The following is an 11,983-nucleotide window of genomic DNA, read 5'->3' as shown; positions in this document are numbered from 1 at the left end:
TTTACCGCCACCACCACCACCACCACGGCCGGTAGATGTCTCGATTCATCAACGCGACGAACAGACGCGAGACTATGAACTATCAGCACCCTGTATAACCAAAAACTATCAGCCATTGTCCTGTCTTCAAGATCTTACGTCTCGTTCGCATGGATGTATGAAAGAAATAAACAGTCGACTTTCTGTGGAAAGTTATGTCTTTTGACGTCAAACATGATTGACAGTGGCGACCTCGGACTTGTTGATTAAGGCTTCCACTGCATTGTGTCTTTCGTCAGCAAAGTTACTGAAGTGGATAGAAGAAATCTTTGATTCATTTATATAAATTCTCGAGATTTCTTTATAGATCAAGTAAGACGTGTTCTTCCCTTGCTCCTCATCAGAAAAGCAGCCAAAACTAATACTGAGAAGTGAGAATCAACTGATAATGTGACTTTCAACATCCCACCATCAAAGGATATGAAATACTGTAGTAATAATACGTTATCCTAATTCAACCCACTTCAGTTAATAAAGGAAAGAGATATTTGTAAAAATATATATATAATAAAAGTCAAGTATTTAAATTAGAAGAGTTTTGTTTCTTTACTGTTGACAAAATCTATTTAACAAAGGACATTATTTTGAATAAAACGTGTAATCCATAAAAAATATTACTAGAAAACTCGTGACTATTTTTGACTTTCAGCTAGACCTTTGAAAATTTTGGTTGGATCCAGCAGCTCACGTCTCCCTCGCAACCTGTATTGCAAGACTTCGTAGAATAGTAGTTATGGTTCTGAAACATGATTGATTATTATTATCATCATTATTATTAAAATCAGTTTTATTGACAAATACACTGGTGTCCAAAACCTAAGGACGAAACTATTTCTGAAGATTACAACCGCAAATTCAGACGAATCAGCTTGTGGCAGTTTGTATAACTGACGATTTCGAATAGAAAGCGGTTTACACATCCAAATTTTCGAATCGCACGCAAAGGGTTACGTGGTAACACACAAACAGGATAAGGGGCAAAAGGCTGCACTAAGCGAATTCTGTTTGAAGGAAGCTCTTTTCGTCAAGGAATAAAGATGCAACTTGGATGTTTTGTAATGTCTCAAAGACATCGTCTAGACGATTTCAAGCGAGGAAGAATTATTGGAAAGCTTGAACGTGATTGATGCACGATAGTAGGTGAGCTTGTAAGTCGGCTCCATTCAAGCACAGTTATGTGGATATCTCGACAAATTGTAGCAAATCGTCTACGGTAAGCTAGCCTATACGCTCGAAGACATGTTGTCTGTGTGCCTTTATCCACAGCTCATCGTAGAGCATGTTTTCAGTGGTGTTGTATCTATAAAAATTGGAGAAGACAAAAATGGGCCAATGTATTATTTACAGCTGAGAGTCGTTTTAGTCTTTCCTCCGATTCTAGACGATACTTGATCTGGTGTGAAAGTGGCACTGCTTATTATTGCGAGAATGTTCTTGAAAGTGATAGATACAACGGTGCTGGGGTCAAGGTGTGGGGAGGCATTATGCTTAATGGACGCACTGAGCTAAAGTGCTGGAAAATGAAACTTTGATGGTGAACGATATTGCAACGAAGTTCTTCAACGTCATGTTCGATTGTTCCGTGGTGTAGGCGAAGAATTCGTTTTTATGGATGCCAATGTCATACATCGTACACGAGCAGTGGAGATAAATAAAATTTGAAAGAAAGAAAAAGAGTATGATCCTCATTTTTCAGTTTAGTTTGCAAGGCTTTCAATACCGTTTTGAGAATATCTTCTAACGCTTGTTTTGTCCCCCCCCCCCCTGAGGTAACAGAAAAGGGAGCACTCTTTTAGTCCTAACTTTTTTTGGAAATCAGTAGTTGACTGAATCCACCCTTCACCATTGTGGCATTCTTATTAAATGAATTTCTGTCAATGCGAGAGAGAGAGTATGGCAAGAATATGATATATATTCTTGTCATACTCTGCCGCCAGTCGTACTAGTTGTAATCCTAATCAATATTATTTGTATGAATATCGTACAGGTTAGGATATTCACGTTAAAACATGAAATTTTCAATGTATGGTACGATGAGAGAGGACAGGCGGTTAATGCTGGAAGTTGTGTGAGTGTGTAGTTAACAAAAGCGTGGGCGTCAGATTTTTTTAATTTTTGTGTTGCTAGGAGAGTTTTGAATGAGCTGCCAGAGGCGGTGAACACATATATTTAAATTTAAAAAATTACTCAATTACTAACTCGCAGTTTAAGTTCAGTAAAGCAGAATCTTCGATATTGAATATTGCTAAATTTTTGAAGTATCTTGTTTTTCTCTTTCTATGGTATTACAAAAATAAGAAAATAAAAAAAAAACTGCATAAAAATGTTCTATATCATCTGCATACAGGTTACTTAATTTATCAATAGACTCCGTTTTCTTACGTCTTGTTTAATCCTTTAATAAATAATACACTAAATAAATCTGAAATTGATTTTCACTTTTTCCCTTTTGCTTTTCTAGCATTACAAGCGTATTCAAGTCCTACTAACCTACCGCACATTTCTTAAACAGTTCAGTTTTATTTGTTTTCTTACTTTCTAATACCAAATCTGGTTGCTCATCTTAAGACTCATCAAAGGAAATTTCTTCTCTTTATGTTTTGTTCATGTGTCTTCATTTAGTTTAATTATGACATCTGTTAAGAAGAAAGCTTCATTTTCGATTACATAAAATCCTTAGTATTGCACTTAATTCTTCAATTTCGAGGTTTATTTGTACTTTTTTTCTTTTCACTTAGGTCACTTATTGCACAGCATTCAACTATTTTAAAACTTTTCTTCGCTTCCCTTTTTTAGCTTTTTGCATTCTTTATCCCTCGATTTGTAACAGAGATTGATGATAAATTGCAAATCAACACCATAATTTAACTACTTTCACAATGTATAATTTATATTATACCACTATCACCACCACCAATACTAAAACGTAGCTAATCTGTATTGTAAAAAAAAAATATGCTAACACCTTTTATTCCCTCACAGGGAGAAGGTGAGGCAGGCCATTTTATCCCTAACTTTAGGAGACTGGGGGGGGGGGGGGAGAAATAAATATCCACTGGTAGCCAATAAGATAAGAGATAAGCTGCCTGTCTCAGACTTCCTTTTATCAAAAAAATTAATTAAAAATAAATCAATAAAATAACAATGACACAAAAGTAATGACAGGAACTGTATTCTAAACAATATCTCTTCATGGACTAGCATACACTTCTACCTTTTCCCAGTGCAAACAAGTTTCGGCCATAGCCTCCTCAGACTCTAAAGAACATTTTCTCCTTTTTTGATAGAAACAGTACTGCTATTTCTAGCAGAAAAGGAGAAAATGTTTTTGTAGGTTAAGGGATCTAATAATCTAAGAACTGTATTATGGAGAAAAAGTACTTTTTTAAGTAAATTTTAGACCTTTCATGAGCATAATAGTAGTCTCGTATTGGCAATGAAAAATACAGACATCTAATGATATTCACAAACATCCATTTCCAGTTGGATTCAAAGCCATGGCATGTTAGTTTGTTAGCCTCATCAAAGACTCATTCTGAAAGTAGCCAAAGCAGAAAACTTGTGCATCCTCTACAAATGATGGTCATGCTTTCTGGTCCTTTTCCAAAACAAATTAGTTAAATGTATTGATCAGACAGCACAGCAACCTTATCTATCTTTAGATAAAGTTGCCTTGAGCATATGAGCAACTTGTTCACTCAGAGGAAAAGTTCTAAGCATCAATCAGATGGCTGCAAGGGTGCTTTGGAACAACTTCAAAAGTGCTTGCATTTCCCACCCCAAAACTTTATCCATCACATCCAAAAGGCAACTGAACATTTCCTCAGCACTGTGCAAGTCACTCGAAATAAGAGAACCAGAGCCTAGTTTTCCTTAAAAACAAATCAAATCATTCAGGATCCTCTTTCTTCTCAAAACACTTTAGGCAAAGCTGAGCTATGTTAGATATTTAACTGCATAATTGTTCATTTTCAAAAATTTAAACAAGACACGTATGACATAACTGATGAATCAACAACGAGAATGTGTCAATCCCATGTGTAAAACACACAGTAGCAAGGTTCAAACTGCTCTAAAATCCTAATAATATTTTTATATTGTTTAAGAAAAAATATAATAAAAAATACAGTATAAAAATTAATTAGGATGAGCTGTGTAAAACACAACAAAAAAACAAAACAATTTCCCCTAAGGGAGAGGATAACTTATGCCGATCACATCTATTCAGACTGGGGTAAAGTTCAAGGTTTCACAGATTTCCTTATATAATCACTAAATCAGAAAACTTTTATGTAAGACTTTTCTTTTTCCCAAAAAAGTATGTTTGGAGGAGGTGACGTTTGGAATGACCAATTATTCCAGCTTGTGGACTTTAATAGTCGATGTTCCCTAAATTTACACATAGCTAGTTTGGCTAAAGTATGATAGACAAGAGAGAGAGTATGCCTAAGAGGAACATTTATCCTTTGCATAGCTTAAAAAGGAGGAAAGTTCGTTAATTAGGTAAAAAAGCCACTCTGAAACCAATGGGTTTAAGTAATTTGGATATACCTATGAAATAAAGGATGGCAATATGATTGATAATCTCTTAAAAAAATTCACAATAATTAATGATCTTGTTGACAAAAGACTCAAAGATATTGGACAAGAAGGTCGTTTGATAAAACATATTTCTAGTGTTAGTAATGAGTGAGCTAGACCTGGCTGATAGAGGAAGATATCCTTAGATAAACAGAGTGTGATGGGTTCAGTGTATTCAGAGAGGATAGACAAGACAGGAAAGTCATGGGAATACTGCTAATGATTACAGAAGAATTAAATCCAACCAGGATAAGATCTCCAATGGTATGAGTAATACTTGCAAAGAGTTCAAGGCTGTTTGGAGATAGAGGTTATTCTGTTTACCTATGATGATGATCAGCCTGTTTATCTACCCATACAGGGTGAAGGCCTCTCCCATTGCAGGAGGTTGTTTCTACTTCTCCCATGGTGACCCAGTCCATCTTAGGAGAGTGTTTATATACTTGGATGAATGAATATATGAAGGTGGAAGACGATCACAAGCATCCATGCCTAGGCAGGATTCATCATCATCATCATCATCATCATCATCAAATTCCTGCCATGTACCCTCAAGGGGTGTACAGGATATGACAGTACTACATGAAAAAATTACATCATTACTAACTTCCTATCTACAATTTTCCTCCAAATCAGTCTGTTACTTGTCAAGACTCCAACATTATCAGATCTTATATTTCTATTGTCTAAGGCACTTTGTACCGTATCAATCCACCTATATCTTGGTCTTCCTCTGGGTCGTTTTCCTGCCAACCTGGCAGAGAACACTTGTTTTGCTAATCTTTCCTCTCCCATTCTATTTAAGTGACCATACCATCTGAGATTAGCTCTGCTAACGCATTCCTGGATGCTGACAATGTCAAGTTCTTTCCTAATATCCTCATTTTTAATATGATATTGCCATTGATGCCATCTGTTCACGCCTCTAATCTTTCTCAGGACTCTCATATCTGCGGTCTCTAGTCTTTGGTCAAGTGTTTTACTTCTGACCCAGCTCTCAGATCCATAAGTTAAAATTGGTTTGATCACAGTCTTGTATACAGCTAATTTAGTGTTCCGACTAATTTCTTTCTTATTCCATATGAATTTATTCAATTGACTTCCCACGATACCAGCTTTGCTGATTCTGTTGTCTATTTCTATATTTAGTTTACCATCTTCAGTAAAAATTGTGCCTAAGTAGCTGAAATGTTTTACTTGTTCCACAGGTTCTCCATTCACAACACAATTGACATTTTCAATGATTCTGCCTATTTTCATTGTCTTTGTCTTTTTATTGCTGACCTTCATACCATATCTATTACAACAGCTATTCAATTTAGTCAGAGAATCTTGCAGACTTGTAGCGGATTTATTTAGAAGTATAACATCATCCGCATAAAGCAAAGAGCTGACATTAACATCTCCAATTTTGATATCAGGTTTAATACCACATTCCTTCATAATGTGATCCATATAGATAATGAATAACAGAGGGGATAATGTACATCCTTGTCTCACACCAGATTTAACATTAAACCATCTTCCTGTACTACCTTCAATTCTAACTGCTGACTCACAACTCAAATAAAGACTAAGTATTGCTTGATATAATGCCCCATTGACACCATATAACTGCAGCGTATTGAATAGCTTCTCTCTTGGCACCTTGTCATATGCCTTTTCCAAATCGACAAAACTTAAATACAGATCTTTGTTATATTCCCATGCTTTCTCGACTATTTGTCGTAAAGTGAAGATCTGATCCTGACAGCCTCTATTTGGCCTGAATCCAGCTTGTTCTTCACCAAGCTTTTCTTCCACAATTCTTCTCAACCGTTTCTCAAGTATACTTGCATAGATCTTGCCAGGAACACTCAGTAGGGAAATACCTCTGTAATTCTCACATTCAGTTTTATTTCCCTTTTTATATATGGGTACTATGAGAGCTCTACTCCAATCATCGGGAATTCGTCCCTCTGTCCAGGCTTTCTGAACTATGCAGTGCAGCCACTGTAAGACTCTTATACCACCATACTTCAGCATTTCTGGTCGAATATCATCTACTCCTGCTGCCTTTCCACATTTCAAGCCTTTGATGGCTTTTTCTACTTCAAGTATGGATATGTATTCCTGACTGCATGCCTGGTCAGTGTTTTTTATCACTGTGCTGTCATCACTGCTTGTTTCATTTAGCAGTTTTTCAAAGTAATTACTCCATACTTCAAGGATATCTTTTTCTCCGGTTTTCATTTCACCTTTATCATCTCTAATTCCTTTTACAGCACTCTTTCCTCCATTCCTAAGCTTCTTCAACAACCTCCAGAATATTTTGCCACCTTCTTGATATTTATTTTCTATATTCTTGCCAAAGTCCTCCCATGACTTTTGTTTAGCTAGTTTTACACACTGTTTAGCTTTCTTACATTTGTCTCTGTATTCTGTAAGAGTAAAAGCTGACTTATTTGCCAGGAACTTTTGATATGCTTTCTTCTTTTCCTTCACTGCCTCTTTAACTTCCTGTGTCCACCAGTGAGTTCTGATTTTTTTATCTTTGCACACAACCTCACCACATGCCTTTCTGGCAGAATCAATCAATGTTTCCTTCAGAGTTTGCCACTGAATCTCCAAGGTTTGATTCCTGTTCTCAAACTCTTTCATTTTCTTTTCAATAATATTTCTGTATTTTAGTCTACAGTTTACATCTGAGAGCTGCTCAACTTTTATTCGCTTTAAAACTTTCTTACATGTTATTCTTTTCAATATGAAATTCAATTTTATCCTGCTCAAGACTAAATAGTGATCACTTCCAATTTCAAATCCTCTGTACACTTTGGTGTCCTGCACCAGGGAGAAAACATCACTATCAACAATAACATAGTCAATGAGACTTTTCTTATTCCTAGCCTCTTCTCTCCATGTGAATTTGTGCACATTTTTATGTTGGAACATGGTGTTAGTAATAACCAGTCCATGTCCTGAGCAGAAATCCAACAGATATTTGCCATTATTATTAGCTTTCCTCTTTTCTCCAAATTTTCCCAAAATATTTTTGTATGTCTCACAATCATTTCCTACTCTACTATTTAGATCCCCAACAAGGACCAACTTTTCATTTTTCATTGTGTCAGTTGCTTTTTCTAAAGCCTCAAAAAATTCCTCCACTTCTACCTTAGTAGAACCTTCTGTGGGACCATAGGCACAAATAAGTCTCATTGTCCAGTTCCCCATTCTCATATTTGCCCAGATTACTCTACTTGAGACTGACTGCCATTCAAGAAGATTAGCCTCGTATTTTGTGTTGAATACTATGGCTACTCCTTTTCCTTGATTGTTATTGCCTGAATATAACATTTTGTATTTATTGCTCAGAAAGATCTCACCAGTTTTGGTCTTTTTTGTTTCAGTCACCCCTAATATGTCGATCTGGTACTTATCTAATTCCTCAGCTAGCTCCATTTCTTTGCCATTCAGGCTTCTTACATTGATAGTACCGATCTTTAACTCTGGTGATGTTGAGTTGGGGTTTGTTTTCAGATTTGTTCCAGTAGCTGACTTTTCGCTGTTCGCCCTGGTTCCCTGGCGAAAACAACGGGGGCCTTGTATAACCGGGCGACGCCCCAGCCGGCATGAAATTTTGTCATGTTGTACCATCATTTTTTATTTTGGTTTAACCAATAAGAATACAATTTGGTCGGCTAAATCCCAAATTGCCAGCCCATCCTCGTTCGTTCAGTATCCAAGTAGATACCCAACAGGGTGCACCACGAGAAGGTGAGGATTGGACATTAGGTCAGAAGCCCTGGTCGGTTCTCCGCATTCCTTTAAAGGCTATGTGGAAGTCTCCTCTCAGTTATACAGCTTTGACCCTTAAGCACCCCACATTCAAACCCACATTCTCTTGGCTGGAGAATGGATACACTAACCACTCGGCCAACCAGGCCAGCCTGTTAACCTATATCTCACACCAAACAGTCTGGTCTGTAGCACCTTGCTATGCTGCAGCAGTCAAGGAGCATCAGGCATCTGAAGAAGCTGTGATCTTCATAGGCAGAAAAATCTTTCAAAACAAGGACTCTCATTTAGGTGATTTCAACTGTGGAGATATAGACTAGAGGTAGGAGGAAATACAGGAGATAAGGGCAAGAGAATTTATACAATTACTGGGGAATAACTACCTTAAGCAGCACATAATGAAAGGGCCTTGCAGTAAAACATTGGATCTAGTAAGAGAATTTGTCTACAAATGAGGTAAATGTTATGCCTCAACTGGTGATAGTTATGAAATTTTGATTTGGAAGTGACAATGCGTATGAGAGCTTTGACTAAGGTAGAAATATAATGTAGATAATATGGATGATTATAATAAACTCTGAAGACAGTTCTCTGGCATGAGAAACTGCATGATAGAAGAATCAACAGTGTGGAAGACGTCAAACAGTATCTGAAGTAAAATAAATTGCACAGCAGTTAAACAAATAAATAACATTTTAAAGCAAGTTCTGCATAAAAAAGAGAATGCTGTGGATCTGATATTGTGAGAAGAGTGATGATGAGGCTAAAAACAGGCTAGAGAGGGACAGCCATATTGAGAAAAACAAAATGTTGGATTATGAAAAGAAACTGCCTGAACAAGGCTTAGGAAAATCTGAGTGAATTTTATCACATGATCATTCCCTTTTAGCAAGTAAAAGGGAATGACCATTAAAGAATAATTTGGTGAATGCAGATAGTAGGAAAGTATAAGATGCACTAGAAATGGCTGATTAAATGTTCACTCTGGCAGACTCATTATGACTCATCATGCCAATGGACTACTGGACAAAAGAACATGGACAGACAAATTAGAGATTTGATTTGAATACAGAAGGTGGACTGGATGGAATATTGGTACAGGTGCTAAAGGCATATGCGACAAAAAGATAACGATGTCCATGATCAGGTTGTTCAACATTGGTCTCAGCACAAGCATGATTCCAAATGAATGAAAAGAGAGAAAGGACAGATGCAGATAATATACCAATCAGTTTCTCTGTGTGTTTTCATGAAAGTACTGGGAAGGCTAGTAAAAAAATTACATCTAATGATGGGTAGACAGCACTGGGATCTTGTAGAGGGACAAAACACTTTGGTTAAAACAAGGTCTTGTTTTACAATCTGTTCACATTCTATAATAGATGACAGCAGAGTGAGATAATGGGAAATAATACTATTATACTTCTTGATTTTTTCAAGGATCTAATACGATTCCCAAATAAACTTGTGACAGGGATAGAAGAATGGTAGACTAACAGGCATCAAAAAGTGGTGTACAATGGTGTTGAGTCTAAGAAAAGGAGAGTGACCATGGTCACTCTCCTTCCCTTAGATTCACTATGGTGTACCACAGGATTCTGCACTTGGATCATTGTTGTTCAAATTGTTGAATATTAATGGCATTTGGAATGGTCAATGGTCCAGAAGGGATATCCAGCATTTGCTGATGTTAAGTTGGAGAAGGTCATAAGGAACACAGATGATACAAAATCCTTGCAAGATGACTTGAACAGACTGGTTATATAGGAACTGATATTATATGACAATGAATGTCAGTTCAAATGTTGCAAAGCATAACGGTATGCATGTTGGAGGGGAGGATATTATAGGCAGAGTAATATGTTAATGGGAATTTGCTGCAAGTAGACAATGAAGCTAGACACATGGAGGTTATAGTGGATAGAGAATTATTGCTAAGGTGGTTAAAGTCATTTATCAGATAACTGCACTGTTCAGAGAATGCTAACCTACAAGGAAAAGGAGGTTATTTCATGTTACAACATTTCAATAAGATCATTCTGGACCAGTGTATACAGATATGGTGACCATAGTTCTAAGGAGATGGGGAGGAGACAGTTGAAAAGATCCAGAGGTGAATAACCAAGATGATTGTGCATATGCAGACAGATTGAGGATCTTCAAAGTTTGAGGGACATCGGAGGAGGAGAGGATAGGAGAAAAAGATTAGTGAAAGAAACATGCAAGTTAGTATGGAGATCTTATTGTATATATAGATGAAGTGGCATTACTGTATGTACGTGATAGATGATTCTGGACATTTCAATAAGTCCAGAATTGCTGAAGAAACCTGAATAATAGTAATGATGCTGCTGGTGGTGATGATGATGATGATAATATCTTAATAGGAACCTGCCTTATGTTGTGATTAGCTAAATTCAGATCAAAGTTCTCTCCAGGCTGTGCACTTGCCCATTCACGTGCATGAGACTCAGTCTCCCACTCAATGTTAAAGATACTTTAATGAAGTGCCTTTATTATCACAGTATTAACACATCAGTAGAGTAGTGTGAGATTTTTAAAAGTTTCACATCTGACAGTGCCAAGATGTCAAAGAGTACAGTACAACATGTATATTTTATGTACAATTATATTTTCAGTTGAACAAAAATAAGCAACTTCTCTTTTTTTTTTTAAATATAATTTTGGGAAGGTTTTCGGTGTAAAGCGTGTTATGTACTTTTTTCAAAAATCATTTCTCCCCACCCAGGCCAACCCATTTGCTGCTCAGAATACATCATGATTTGAACATCTGCTTTCCTAGAGGTAATGTTGACGCAGATAGTCCAACTCATAGCACTATATTACCACACAAGCACTCTAGCTGATTCATTATTTATTTTTTTATCATCAGGGTCTCAAAATAAACATGACTCACAGATTCGGAATTATACACACTACATGCAATGAATAGGTGTACTGATGCATTGCAGGTTAAACAAGAAGAAGAAAGAAGTTAATATTTTATGCAGTTGTAGTGTCATAAAATATGAAATTACATGTGTGGTCTCATGCCAGTTTACCTGTGCAGTGAAAAATAGGACTTTCTTGAAGCCAGTTACCAAGCTTCAAATGGATTTGAACAACATGTTGCTTAAACATGGATAGGCAAACTACAGATGATCCTCACCATAGAGAACTTGTAGAGATCACATAATAGTTTGTTATAATAATATTTGCTTATAGTTAGAGTTTACTGTATTTAACATATGGAAATCTCAAACTGATTATATTCAATGTGACAATTTATGAAATGTTAAAGCAAATGTGTTACTAAGCTACTAGAAACAGACTTCACAGATATTTGAACCCATTTAATTATTTATTTTTTCAACCTTGAAATAACACTTATCATACCATTATAGCTTTGCTTAATTACTACAATCAACTAACATTGTGTAGGATAGTAGATTTATAAGACTTTTTAAATAGTGATTTAGCTGGTCTCATATGGAGGTAACACAATAGTCTTTCCAGAAGACATGAATCCCCCCCCCCACTTCCTAGCAAAAAATAGGACAAGAGAATACATATGCATTTTTATTTATTT

The sequence above is a fragment of the Typopeltis vanoorti genome, chromosome 2, assembly GCF_054136105.1.
Source record: "Typopeltis vanoorti isolate ZY-2024b chromosome 2, IOZ_Tvanoo_1.0, whole genome shotgun sequence".
In the NCBI taxonomy this organism is placed as follows: Eukaryota; Metazoa; Arthropoda; class Arachnida; order Uropygi; family Thelyphonidae; genus Typopeltis; species Typopeltis vanoorti.
The sequence above is the reverse complement of the archived record's forward strand: the minus strand, read 5'-3'. Positions refer to the sequence as shown.